This window comes from Otolemur garnettii, unplaced genomic scaffold (assembly GCF_000181295.1).
Source record: "Otolemur garnettii isolate 467f Iridium unplaced genomic scaffold, OtoGar3 scaffold00004, whole genome shotgun sequence".
In the NCBI taxonomy this organism is placed as follows: Eukaryota; Metazoa; Chordata; class Mammalia; order Primates; family Galagidae; genus Otolemur; species Otolemur garnettii.
In genome coordinates, this window is record NW_003852399.1 from 32,843,496 (window position 1) to 32,857,249 (window position 13,754).

General features: G+C 39.7%; 1 pseudogene; it reads right to left on the minus strand.

Annotated features, from left to right (window-relative positions):
* Positions 1-12,581: 12,581 nt before the first annotated feature.
* Positions 12,582-12,870, minus strand: LOC111727849 (annotated as a pseudogene).
* Positions 12,871-13,754: the final 884 nt, after the last annotated feature.

Sequence of the window (13,754 nt, forward strand, 5' to 3'; positions counted from 1 at the left end):
CTATCCCTTTGTTCATTTAGATCTTTTAACAGATTCATTGAGCAGAATTTTGTAGTCATCAGTATTTTGCCCTTGAACATATTCATTATAGTTCAATTAATTTTTGACTATTTTGTACTATTAAGTGATATTTAAAATAGTTGCCTTAAAATTTTCCTTTCCAATTGTTTGTTGCTAATGTGTAGAAATACAACTGATTCTGATAGATTGCCTTGGCATCTTGTGACCATTCAATTCCCTGATTGGGTCTTTAGCTTTTGCTCCTCCTTTTCTGTAATGCATCTATGTTTTTCTAAAAAGGCATTTTCTTTTGAAGAACAGAATTCTTGAATGAAATCCAAATAATCAATATTTCACTTTACAGTGTGAGCTATCTGTATCCTGTGTAAGAAATAATTGAGAAAGCAAAGGTGAGATTCTGATTTCTTCAAAACCTTGAATAGCTTTGACTCATGTAAGTCTGTGATCCACTTCAAACAAATTGTTATGTATGTGATGAAATGAAGGTTTAAATTCAATATTCTTGCAAATGGCTCTACTTGTCATAGCACCATTTGCTGAAAGTCTTAGCTTGCCCCCTGAATTACCCTGATCCCTTTGTCAAAAATGAAATGACTATATTTGTGTGGCTCTATTGACTGACTCCCCATTCTGTTCCATTTATTTATATTTCTGTCCTTATCCCAACGCTAGATGTTCACAATTCCTAGACCTTTCAAACTTTTGTTCTACTAATGTGTCGTGGTTACTTTAAGTTTTTGTATCACTGTAAGATTTAGCATAAACTTATCAGTTTCTATAAGTAAGCTTACCAAGATTAGTAGTAGATTAGTATTGCATTGAATCTATGTGCTAATATATGGAAAATTAAAATTTCAGCAATATTGAGTCTTCCAATCCAGGAACGTGGTTTATTTTCCCATTTATTTAGGATTTCTTTAACGTTACTTAATTTTCTTTGTGAAAAAGCTGAAGAACTACTCCATGTGCTTGCAAATCTTGTCGATTTTATCCCTAAGTATTTCATATATTTGATGTTATTGAAATAGTATTTGTTTAATTGTGTTTATTTATTTTTGTTTAATTTTGTTTTTTAAGTTGCTCATTAATAATATATAGAAATCACTGCTGAACTCGTTTTATTCAATGCAGCCTCTCCTCTGTGGCTGCCCAGAACTTGAACATCTCCCACTCTCATGTGAGCTCTGGGAATTGTTCAGCCTACGATTTCCCAGTAGTTGCTATTTCCCCGATAGTTGTTCATTGCTCAGTCTCTTGGAGTCTTAGTCTATGACTGCACAGGCTGATATGCAGCCAACGATTCTAAGGGATCCTTCTGCAGATTTCTGGAACTCTTTTTTTTTTTTTTTTTTTGGTAGCATTCCCTCCCCTTTGCTTCTCTGTCCCACATATATTAACTAACTTAGGCTTCCCAGACTCAGATCTCTTTTCTCACATCTCGGTGAGACTCTCATTTGGATTCCTCCTGCCTGCCCTGTGGTTCAGAAAGGGCCTCCAGGCAGACACTGTGGTGATTGTACTTTCACCTCATTTATTTCCTTTCTCTCAGGGATAACAGTTGCCTATTATTTAATGTCTGAAATTGTTTTCTCACATATTTTTTGCCCAGATTTTTCATTATTTGTGATGAGAAAACCGGTTTGGTACTAGCTGGAAGCAGAAGCATTTGTTGACTTGAAATGTGCATCATGTCAACCACGGCCTTGTGTGTCTCTCAAGCTGCATTACTGCTTATAAAGAAACTGTTCATTAATAGATATTTTTATTTCTTTAGACGTGTTTTACTATTTTTTTTTTTTTTTTTAGTGAACATGGAGAACTGGTTTGGGCCAAAATAAAAGGTGTTATAGTTTTTCTCTTTAAAATAACAGGGGATTCCCAAAAGATGGCTGCCCAGAGACATCAGCTATCAGACCATCTCATGAAGAAGGAAAAGTTTTAGATGAAAAGAAGAAAAACTAACAAACAAACAGTCATGGAACAGCTATAACTCTAAGGGGAAAATGCCAGAACCTACAAGAAATTCCATGGGAAGAAGTTACAGAACAGAATAAGAAAGAGCAAGATATGGACAAAGAATGACCCCAGAGAGATTTGAAGCTCAGTGAGAAAGGTAGGTGAGGTGGTTTGCTCCTTCCTCCCCCACATTTTTGGCAGCAGGAGGGCTCCCATGCTGCTGGCAACACTTTCTGCCATCGGAACACCGAGGGTGATCCCACCAGTGTGTTAGGAATGGCTTGTGGACAGGACACAAGGCTCTCGACCCTCCCTGAGGCACTTTTGCCCAGCGGACCCAAGCAAGGATGGTTGGCATTCTATTTCTTCTCCACTCACTTCCACCTTTGTCTTCCTCAGGAGCTTTCAACTCCTCAGGTGTCACCCTGCTCATTTCCACACAGACATCTCCCAATTCCAGCCCAGACTGCTGGATCCACAGCGGGCAATTGCTATGACTCCAGAGCCTGGACATTCAGGACAGACACCCTCCATACCAGACTGCCAGCACTCAGACTCTTTTCTGTCCCCAACACCTGCCACATGTGACTACCAAGAAAGACAATTGAGCCATGACAGAGATATCCACAGAGTGGGAGACTCAGGCCTTTCCTCTTGGGGTCCTGCAGCAGACTGAGGTGTGGTCAGACTGTGAGCCTCTTGCTCAGCAGATTGCCGGGGTTCTGTGTGCTAAGTGGCTCCTTTGCAAGCCAGCCACTCCCTTAAGTGGCAGGACATCGAATCTGCCCACATATCCTGTGGGCAACTCTGAGCAGGCATGCTTCTCCCTGGCATGGTCTGGGATTAACCTACTTTGGTCCAGGGAGGTGAGTGGGCCTGAGTGCCAGATCAGTGGGGAGAGTGTGGTGCACACAGGGAAGCCCCTCCCCCATGGGAAGGCTGCACTCTCATCTCAGGCTGGGATCCTTGGTGGGGAATCTCCTGGCACAGCTGCAGGGGAGCTCTGCTGATCCTAAGACCCAGCTTTCCAGTGACTTCTGGGGGAAGACTATGGAGTGGAGGGCGAGAGCAGGGAGAAGAGTGAGGCCCATTGAGGGCTTCTAGATTCTGGGTCTCTGATGTATTTACTCCATCAACAGGGTTTCTGGCTGGTTGGGACCACGTTAGCCAGAAACTGGAAGCAGACCTTTAACCCCTACCACAATAGCTAATTGGTCAGCTTCTATGGAGCCTGAGGTCAAGCTTATCAAACCCAGCCACACACAGCTGCACTTCCCCTTCAGTCTCAGCTACAGCAGGGATTAAGGACTCATTTGGAAGCTCCAGGGTCCCATCCACAACCTGGGGCATTCAACTGGTTTTCCTGAGGGACTGGAGCCTGTTCAGTACTGCAATTTGTGCCACCTGCTGAAGGGAGGCTTATACAAACCAGCTATGAACTGCCTTGCCCCTCCTCCCCCTTTGGCAGTAGAGGAGATCAAGAAACACCCTGGGAGCTACAGAGTCCCTCCTAAAGCAGGCAGCACTCTAATATTCCAGCTGGGGGCCAGAGTCTATCACAGACACAAAATCTCACTCACTTACACAATCACTACATAATCATCAACTAATAACTGGGAGAGCAATGATACAGCCCTCAAAATTCCTTCTAAGTCAGGCAAACAGAGTATGGCTAACTCACACCTATAAGTGTTACTTGCCATCACAAAGAGTAAACTGTGGGCCCTAACTCACTATTCTCTATTGGAAAGAGGTGAACACAGCGGATCAGAGGGAGCCCAAGAGGTTCATTAAACCTGCTAGAGCAAACCATAGGCAACTCAGGACCAGCACTCTTCTACCTGACACAGTCAGGGGCTGATCTTGGAGTATCAGAGACAAGCCCATAAGCTAGCTCCAACACCCTTGGGTAGATGAGAAGAAAACAGTGAAAAACCTCAGGAAATATGAAAAACCGAATATGATAGGTCACCTCCTAAAGAGAACAATAACTGCTTACCAATGAATACCAACCTAAACTAAAAGATTAAAATGACAAATAAAGAATTTTAAACAGTGGTTGTAAATAAACTCATGGAAATATAAGAGAAAATGGAAACTTCCTAGACAATGAAGGAAATGACTAAAGAAATTGAAGTATTAAAGGAGTAGGGTGCTGGCCCCATATGCTGGATGTGGTAGGTTCAAACCCAGCCCCAGCCAAAAAACTGCTAAAAAAAAAAAAAAAAGACAAATCAAACAGAACTTTTGGAAATAAAAAATGTATTCAAGGAATTATACAGCACAGAATCTCAGAACTTGAAGATAATGCCTATGGGCTAAACAAGTCAGTTGAAGAGAAAGAACAGAGAAACAAGAGGAATAAACAAAGCTTACAAGAAATGTGCAACTATGCAGAGGCCAATGTAAGAATCGTAGGTATCCCTGTGGGCAAAGACAAAAATTCTCAAGGACTGAATGGTTTAATTGAGAGAGTTATTGAAAAATCCTCAGGTCTTGCTGGAAATCTAGATATCTGGGTCTAAGATGCATTCAGGAATCCTGGGAGATCTCTCATAAAGAGGCAGTCACCATGACACATAGTCACCAGGCTGGCCAAAGGAAACATGAAAGAGTGATTCTTGTGAGCAGTAAGGTAGAAACAGGAGGTAACTTACAAAAGAAACCAATCAGACTAACTGATGATTTTTCAACTGAAACCCTGTAAGCCAGAAGGGCATGGGGACCCATCTTCAGCCTTCTAAAACAGAATAATGGCCAAACTAAAATCTTGTACCCTGAAAAACTAAGTCTCTTATATGAGGGATAAATAAAGATTTTTTTTCTCAGGCAAGCAATTGCTGAGGCAATTTGTGAAGACCAGACTCACCTTGCTACATTATACAATGATCAGTACAATAGACACCCAGTGGGGCAAGACTATCCAAAAGCTAAGTTTCCGAGCCAAGAGAGCATAACAGTTAAAGAGGTCAAACAAAGTAATAACAATCTACCTAACAGGATGATCAGAAATCCACCATCTGATCATTTAGACTCAAGGTAAAAGGATGGAAAACAATCCTCCATGCAAATGTAAACTAAAAGAAGGCTGCTGTTGCCATTCTCACATCAGATGGTGTTGACTTTAAATCAACAAATGTAAAAAAGACAAAAAAGGCCACAACATAACAGTGAAGGGAACAATTCAACAAAAAGACTTAACGACCTTAAATATTTGTGAACAAAACTCACAAGCACCCAGCTTCATAAACCAAATTCTACTCAATTTAAACAAAATGCTAAACAGCAGCACCATAATTGCTGGGGACTTCAATACCCCACTGACAGAACAGGACAGATCTTGCAAACAGAAAACAAGCAAAGAAACAAGGGACTTACCGCTGTCCCCCATGATAGTATTAATGTACACAGCTATGACTTAATAAAAAAATTAAAAAAAAAAAAAGAAATAAGGGACTTAAACAGAACTCTAAACAAATGGCTCTGATAGATGTTTATAGAACATTCTACCCCCCAACTACTAAATATATGTTCTTCTCATTCGCTCATGGAACATTCTCTAAGATTGATCATGTCCTAGGCCACAAGACAGGTCTCAACAAATTAAAAAGTAGCAATTATGCTATGTATCTTCTCAGATCACAGTGGAATAAAAGTAGAAATCAATTCCAACAGAAAAACTCATCCTTACTTGAAGTCATGGAAACTAAACAACCTATAGCTGAAAGATAATTGGATCAATGAGGAGATAAAGATAGAAATCAAAAGATTCTCTGAACTGAATGAAAATAGGGACACAAGTTATCAAAACCAGGTTTAAAACTATATGTTTACTGCAGTCCAAAGAGGAAAACCCATAGTTTTAAACACTCACAAAAACCCAGTGTTTTAAATGCTCACATCCAAAAAAAGAACAATCAGAAATCAACGACCTAATAAACCATCTTAAGGAACTAGAAAAGGAAGAGCAGGCCAATCCCAAATTTAGCAGAAGAAAAGAAATAACCAGTATCAGAGCAGAACTAAAAGAACAAAAGAACTATACAGAAGATTAATAAAGCAAAAAGTTGGTTCTTTGAAATGATAAACAAAAGTGACAAGTCTCTGGCTAGATTAATCAGAAACAGGAGAAAAAGGACTCAAATGAGCTCAATTAAAATTAAAATAAGAGGAAATGAGTGTCTATTTGTCTATCACGGACAAGGTCTAAATTTCAGAAATTTCCGAATTACTAATGTTAACTGGGAGATGCCTTTATGTGTTGAAGGCATAAACTGTTTTTGCTCATACCTTACCTGTCTTTTTCACACAACTCTATCTTAAAGACCTGGAACAGTTCCTGGCAAATATTAGGGAACCATGAAATATTTGTTGATTAAGTGAATGGTAAGTGTTCAAGCTGGAATCTTTGATGAGGATGATAGTGATTATCTGTTTTGGATAATAGTTGTTATTTTAGCTAAATTATTTACAATTCACCCTTGAACAGCATGGGTGTGAATTATGTAGGTCCACTCCTATGAGGATTTTTTTTTTTTTTTTGAAGCTGTCCCCCTGGGTAGAGTGCTATGGCTTCACTGCTCACAGCATCCTCCAACTCCTGGGCTCAAACGAGTCTCTTGCCTCCGCCTCCCAAGTAGCTGGGACCACAGGCGCCCGCCACAACGCCCAGCTATTTTTTGGTTGCAGCCATTATTGTTGTTTGGCAGGTCCGGGCTGGATTTGAACCCGCTGCCTTAGGTGTATGTGGCTGGCAGCTTAGCCACTTGAGCCACAGGCGCAGAGCCACCTATGAGGATTTTTTAAAGTAAACATTACACTGAGTGAGCCTATCTGTCTTGCCTCCCCTTCTGCCTCCTTCCTCTCTTCTGCCACCCCTGAGACAGCAAGACCAGCCCCTCCTCTTCCTCCTTTTCCTCAGCTCACTCAGTGTGACAATGACAAGGATGACGACCTTTATGACGATTCACCTCCACTTAACAAACAGTAAATGTATTTTTTTTCTTGATTTTCTTAAGGACATTTTCCTTTTTCTAACTTACTTTTTTGTAAAAATGCAGCATATGATATGTATAATATACAAAATAAGGCGTTAATCAACTGTTTATATTTTGGTAAGATTTGCAGTCCACAACAGGCTATTTGTGGTTAAATTTTGGGGAAGTTAGAAATGGATATTCAACTGCATGGGGGGTGGTCAGCACCTATAACCTCCACGTTGTTCAAGGGTCAACTATAAATCAAACTGCTCCATGTACTAGGAGCAGAAAACATTTTATCATCTTATTTTTCTTTGAATGGAACACATTTGGTCCATCAAATTCTAGTTCCTTTCTGAACTGTGCCCTGTGAATACATGTAATAAATTTCACCACATTTAGCACTGCACGATCAAGATGATGTCAACTTGTCACAGGGTTCTGTTTCTATTGGCATTGATGAGTTTCTTCTCTTGCTTTCCTCTTTCAAATTAAAGGTGTAAGAAACTGTGTCAAATATCATTTGTTACCTACTTCCTCAGAGGATCCAAACAGAAACTATTATCTCCTTCAAATCTTTTGTGCTATCATTATCGAAAATTCTCAGAAATACCTGAACCAGTGTACTGTTAACCTCAGAGCAATAGTAGTACAATTTTTTGTTCTAGAAAAATATAAAAATAAAAGAGCTGCAAAGGACACACATTCAGAGTTACAAAGAAAAAAAAAAGCCTATACTGTGTTGTGATTGATAAGAATTCAACATATTGCATTGTCTGAGGCACAAGTGGTTTTTCCCTAAGTACTATTGAATAAATAATGCAATTATCATAGTTATGCCACTATAGCCAATAGGCGTGACATAAGAACATTTGCAAAGAAGACAACTTAGAATAAAAGTAAATTATTTTCTTAGAGGCCTAAACATTCACAATAAATTGTATTAAAACTGAAAATGGGTTAAATCTTATGGTAAGAATTAGCAATCTGTATTTTTAAAGTTGTATTAGTTAACTGGGACATTAATTCTGCATCACCTTCAATTAGAAAAGGGAAGACGTGGTTCTGTTTCTTTATGCTCGGTTTGGTTGTTCATTTCTTCATTTCTTCATTCAATAATATTTTTGTCAGTGACTCTCTATGAGGTAGTTCCTATAAATAAATACAAAATCCTGATATGTGATATAATACAAGCAGTGTCAATGCAGATTTATTAAAGCAGAGAAGTAAGACTGACTCTTGAACTGAGTCATGGATTAGGATGATTCAGAGTTGAAGCCGGAGAGGATGAAACTGGAGTGGAGGCAGGGAGGATTTGAACTGAGAAGATGGGAGGAAAAAAGTGAGGGGTCAATAACTGATCTATTGTCAGGGGTGAGGAAGAAGGAAGCTTCTGGTATGAGCAACTTGGTGAGTAGCATTGCTGTTTACGGAGAGACAACCTTCTGGAGCTCATGCGAGAATATGGTGCTGGGGCTAGAAGTCTCTAGCATGTACATGACCTCTGGAGCTGGGGGAGTAGATGGGATCCCTAAGGGAGAGCCCATGGAGGGAGAAGATTAGAGACTAGGATGGCCAGTGCCTTCACTAGTCTGGACTGTGGGGCAGGCAAAGGAGAACAAGGTAAGAGGCCTCAGAATACCAAACTGGAGGAATTGGGTTATGTTTCCTAGGTTCTGTAGAACAATGAAAGGTTTTTATGGGGCTGTGAATTGATCAAAGCTTGATTTCAGAGGCTTAATTTGGAGTAAATAAAATGCTAACGCTAGATGACCCAATCTGGAAGTAAATGGTTTTCCTTTTTTTTTTTTCCTTCTTTATTATTTATTTATTTATTTTTATTTCAGGTTAATGTGAGGGTACAAACAACTTGGTCACAATGCTTGCACTTGTTAGGTAGAGTCCCTCTGTGTAGTTGTGCCCCGCACCCAAAGGGTATGCCGTATACCCTTACATTGTGCCCATTAAGTGGGAACACACCAATGGGAAGTAATTGTTACTAAAAGTACTGTAGAGTTGGGTAGAGATCTCCCCATACTTGCAGGCTAAAGCCAGATGACCCAATTTGGAAGTAATTGTTAGTAAGATGAACTGCAGATCTGAGGGGTTCTGGAAAAGGAGTGGGGCAAGAGACGATTGGTGGTAGGTTCTGCAGGACCAGGCAAATCATAAAATACAGGGAAAGAATTAAGTGACTGGGAAGACATTAAGCAACGTCCATAGACGAGAATACCATTTGACAAGTAGGCTGTAGGAGGGATGTTGGTTAAGGTTTCAGTTTGCAGCATGCTGTGTCTGAGGAAAGGGGAGACACCCCACAGGTTAGGAATCCTAATTACGTCTCTGACCAGTCAGGGAGTTGTGTCAGAGACAGACAAGAAGGGCCACCAGTCTCTGCAAACAGGTAATGGCTGACCCTGCGAGAAACACGGTCCTTACTGAGGCTTATGGAATAACAAAAGATGCTTTTTGAAAAGGCTCTCAAGAGCAGTAAATTGGTTTATGCTTCAGTTATCACTGGATACCTCTGGTCTATACGTGAAGTACCAGGAGAACAAGTGAGCTTGGGGACTTGTTCGTAGCGATCTTCAACTGTGCACCAATCCCGAACTTAGCATTATTTCCTTTGCCCGTGATTTAAAAATACTTATTTTAAAAACTCATTTTTCTTGAGTATTTTTTTTAACATGATGTTTTAACTCAGGTTTGGCAAACAAATTTCTTGGTAACACTGTGGCTGCCGACAGAATCATCCAAAGAGCTGGGCCAGCTTCCCAACCAAGCCAGTGAAAGGCTACCAGTTTCCTACTATCACTTGGGTAAGGTGTGCACAATGCCTAATGTATAATTAACTACTCCAAATGTACGCTGGGCCCTGCTGTGTCCACAGAACAAGTATGGCAGCCTGCATTGTTTTGCAAAACACCTTTCAAAACTGGCTCCCGGTTTTGCCTTACCTGCTGACATTTAAAAATAACTGAGTTGTTTACTCTGTTTTCATTTCTTGGAGCAAATAAAAGTAAAAATGATACTGTTAGCATTTGAATCCTGGAGTCACAGTTGGAGATGCATTTTTTTCCTCTTTCCTTCTTGCTGAATTTTTTTTTTTTTAAATGAAAGGTTGTTATTTTTGTTGATTGGCCAATTACAGGAGCTGGTAGTTCTGGTAGAGCTACCTACTTCTAAGACTTGATTCTATTATAAAACCTGAGAAGCTAACGCTGCTTCAGTCTTGTCCTAAAGAGACATAAAAGGATACACTTGCGGTTAAGTCTCTTGGCAGATGAAGGAGCATAAACCATTGATCACAATACGAAATGCTGAAAACTGAAAAAGAATCCAATTTATTTTAAATAAAACTACTCTGTTCTCCAGTGACAGATTCCAGAGTCGGACAACAGAAAGGAACTGACAGCAGATGTTTTAGAGCCAAGACACAGAGAGACTGAGTAATAGTATAGAAAAGAAATTGCTTTGAACTTCACCTCTGCTTTAAATACTTCAAATCAATAGGGTCACAGAGCTCTTTAATAGAGTGATGAGGTCTTGCCCTAGCAGATCTGCACAGTGACAAGTTGATGTGCGTCCTAGCAGCAGGGTCATAAAAATGGCAGGCTTCTCCCTGAAAGGGGGCTTTGTGTGAGCGGGGTCCATTTGGAGTGACTCCCCTCTATGGCCACTCTTGAGAGCCAGACCCTAATAGTCTCCATCTAAATGGGACTGACCTCATGAATTACCTCAGGAAACTTAATCTATAAACTGGCTTCTTCTTATGCAGACTGATGAATTCTTGTTTATTCCTAAGTGGCTGTCACAAGACCTATTCATCAAACTCTTAAAGGGGGAAAGGAGGCTTACAGAAGCCAGCCTCAAGTGCAGCACCGTTAAATAATCATTAGGTTTCATGGTTGGTCTTGAGACCCACTCCAAATCCACAAAGCAGGCTTCTTTTTTATTTTTTAAACTATTCATCAGAACTGCATTTAGATGAGAGTCTGACCTGATAAAGAAAAAAAAAGGGTGCTTTTTGTCACTATCAGTTTCATGGCTGTGTTCTTTCTCTTTTGAGAGTTTTTTTTTTTAAACAAAAGTAAAAGAAAATAAAGGCAGATGGCCAACTCTTTTCAATATCCGTTTGCTTTATTTGAGCAGTTTAATGTAGTGAAACAGAGTGAAATGTTGCTACTTGCTAAATGGTAAACAACACCATTACCCAGAATTCTGCTGTAGATTGGTACAAAACAGGGTGCTGGTGATTAATTAAACTGTTGTTGTAATTGTAATGCATGATACATAATAGATAGTGTGCCGTGTATTTTAAAAGCAGCAAATTAGCAAATAATAACTTTCCTACATAGCACATCTCCATTGCTTGCTCCTAATGCATAAATAATCAAAAATAAAAGGCTATTACGCAACTACCTAATAAAACGAATGTTTCTGATGTTCACCAATTTGTAAACATGTGCTAGTCAAGCTACACATCATGGCTGCTTTAGGTCAGATGCCCTGGAGGCAATAGGAAAAATTTTTTTCTCCCTGGTGGACCTTACGATGTCTACTATAATACTTCAGTGGTTCTTAACCTTCCTAATGCCGCAGTGTATTTTCATTGTTAAAAAGGGGTCGTGACCCACAGGTGGAGAACCACTGCTCCTAGTCCTAATAACAGTCATACAAGCAGTGATTGCCTGTGTATCTGGATATATATCTGGATACATATTTTTGTGGGATATCAGCCTAGCTTAAAAAAAATGGCTGCACAAACGTCTTTAATAGAGAAAACATTAAAATAAGAACAATTTATAGTACTATGTTCATATTTTGTCCACTTTTGCACTGTGATTAATTTTGAAAAGCATGAGAAGGTCAAGGTGATTTGTTTCTCTTCCTCAGTTCTTTCTGAGTTCTCTAACATTTGGTAGGCAAAGAAATAGACCTAAGCAGGGCAGCACCTCTGGCTCAGTGAGTAGGGCACTGGCCCCATATACCGAGGGTGGCGGGTTCCAACCCAGCCCTGGCCAAACTGCAACAAAAAGTAGCTGGGTGTTGTGGTGGGGGCCTGTAGTCCCAGCTACTCAGGAGGCTGAGGCAAGGGAATTGCCTAAGCCCAGGAGTTGGAGGTTGCTGTGAGCTGTGATGCCATAGCACTCTACTGAGGTGACAAAGTGAGACTCTGTCTCTAAAAAAAAAGAAAGAGAGAAAGAGACTTAAGCAAAGGCAATGGAGGCCAACCAACAGATACTGGGCGTTCATTCGGGATGAATGAGATAGAAGATTGCAGATGGAAGAGAAGGGTCTCATTTGATTTCCACGATCATAAGAATTTCCAGAAAAGTGTCCCTTTTCCTATTCTCCTGTCTTTCTTAAGAGTGATCAACCTTACATTATTTTAAACAGTTTTATTGAGGCATAATTTTCATGCCATAAAATTCACCCATTTAAACTACACAATTCAATGCTCTTTAATATATTTACAAAATTGTACAACCATTGCCACAATTCAATTTTAGACAGTTTCTATCACCTTCAAAAGTGTCTACCTGCCCATCTTTTTTTTTTTTTTTTTTTTTTTTAGATTTTTAAATACCAAACCATTTACTGCATGACCAATTGATGAAATTACTAAGATGAACTGGATGCGGCAACACCTGCCCTCCTGTAGGCATTGTTCCTTCACGGAACCAATGCCTGAATCTGTGGTACATAATTTGTAGGTGCCTCATCCGCCCAGCCCTGCTGATATTTCTTCTTTTAGCTTTGCCCTCCAGTTACACTGTCTCTTGCACTTGGCCGAATAGCCACGTTTGCCACAGGTCGATTTTTGCAGGTGGTAGGCCGTAGAGCCACAGCAGCCCTGCAGTGTGTGAGTCGTATTACGACATTTTCCAAACTATGATGTTCCCTTCATCATAGGGTTTCTGTGGCCAAGACCAAAGACAACATGCCCATCTGTTACCAATCCCCAGTCCTACTCCCAGCCCTGGAAAGTACTAATATACTTGCCTATATAGATTTTCTATCTCTGGACCATTCATATAAATGAAGTTAAGGAATATGCAGTCTTCTGTGCTTGATTTCTTTTTACTAAGAACAGTATTTTTGATGTTTAACCATAATGTCACATGTATCAGTATTTCATACTTTTTATGACTGAATAATATTCTACAATATTACATAGCTGTAACATTTTTATTTATGCAGCATTTGTTGAACATTTGAGTTTTTTCCACGTTTTGGCTATTATGAATGAAGCTGCTACAAACATTCACATACATGAACTTTTGTAAACATACATTTCCATTTCTTGGTGCTGGTTTCTAGGAATGGAACTGTTGGATCCTACGGTAGATTTTTCATTCTGAGATTCTGAATGATCAGTCTTCATTCTAACAGTTTGTTATGAAATCTTAATGTAACCCATTTTTTAAAAAATGATACTGAATTCCAGGACAAAAGGGCTATTTAGTCATTTGTACCCTGGCAGGATTAAGAAATAGTGAGCCTGTTTGCAAGTCCACTATTTCCACCTGTGTGACCACAGTTACAATCCCAAAGGGACGGCACAGAGGGAGCCCCTGGGTGGCCTTTTATTTCTGAAATTCCTTTTTGAGGTGTCTTTTTTTTTCCTTTTAAAAAGTCATATACACGTAGATCATGAATACATTTATGTTTTTGTGGGGTACAATGTGTTTTTTTAATACAATTTGGGATGGTTACATCAAACTAATTAATATAGCTTTCACTGAGGTGTCCTTTCTTTCTTTCTTTCCTTTTCTTTCTTTCTTTCTTTCTTTC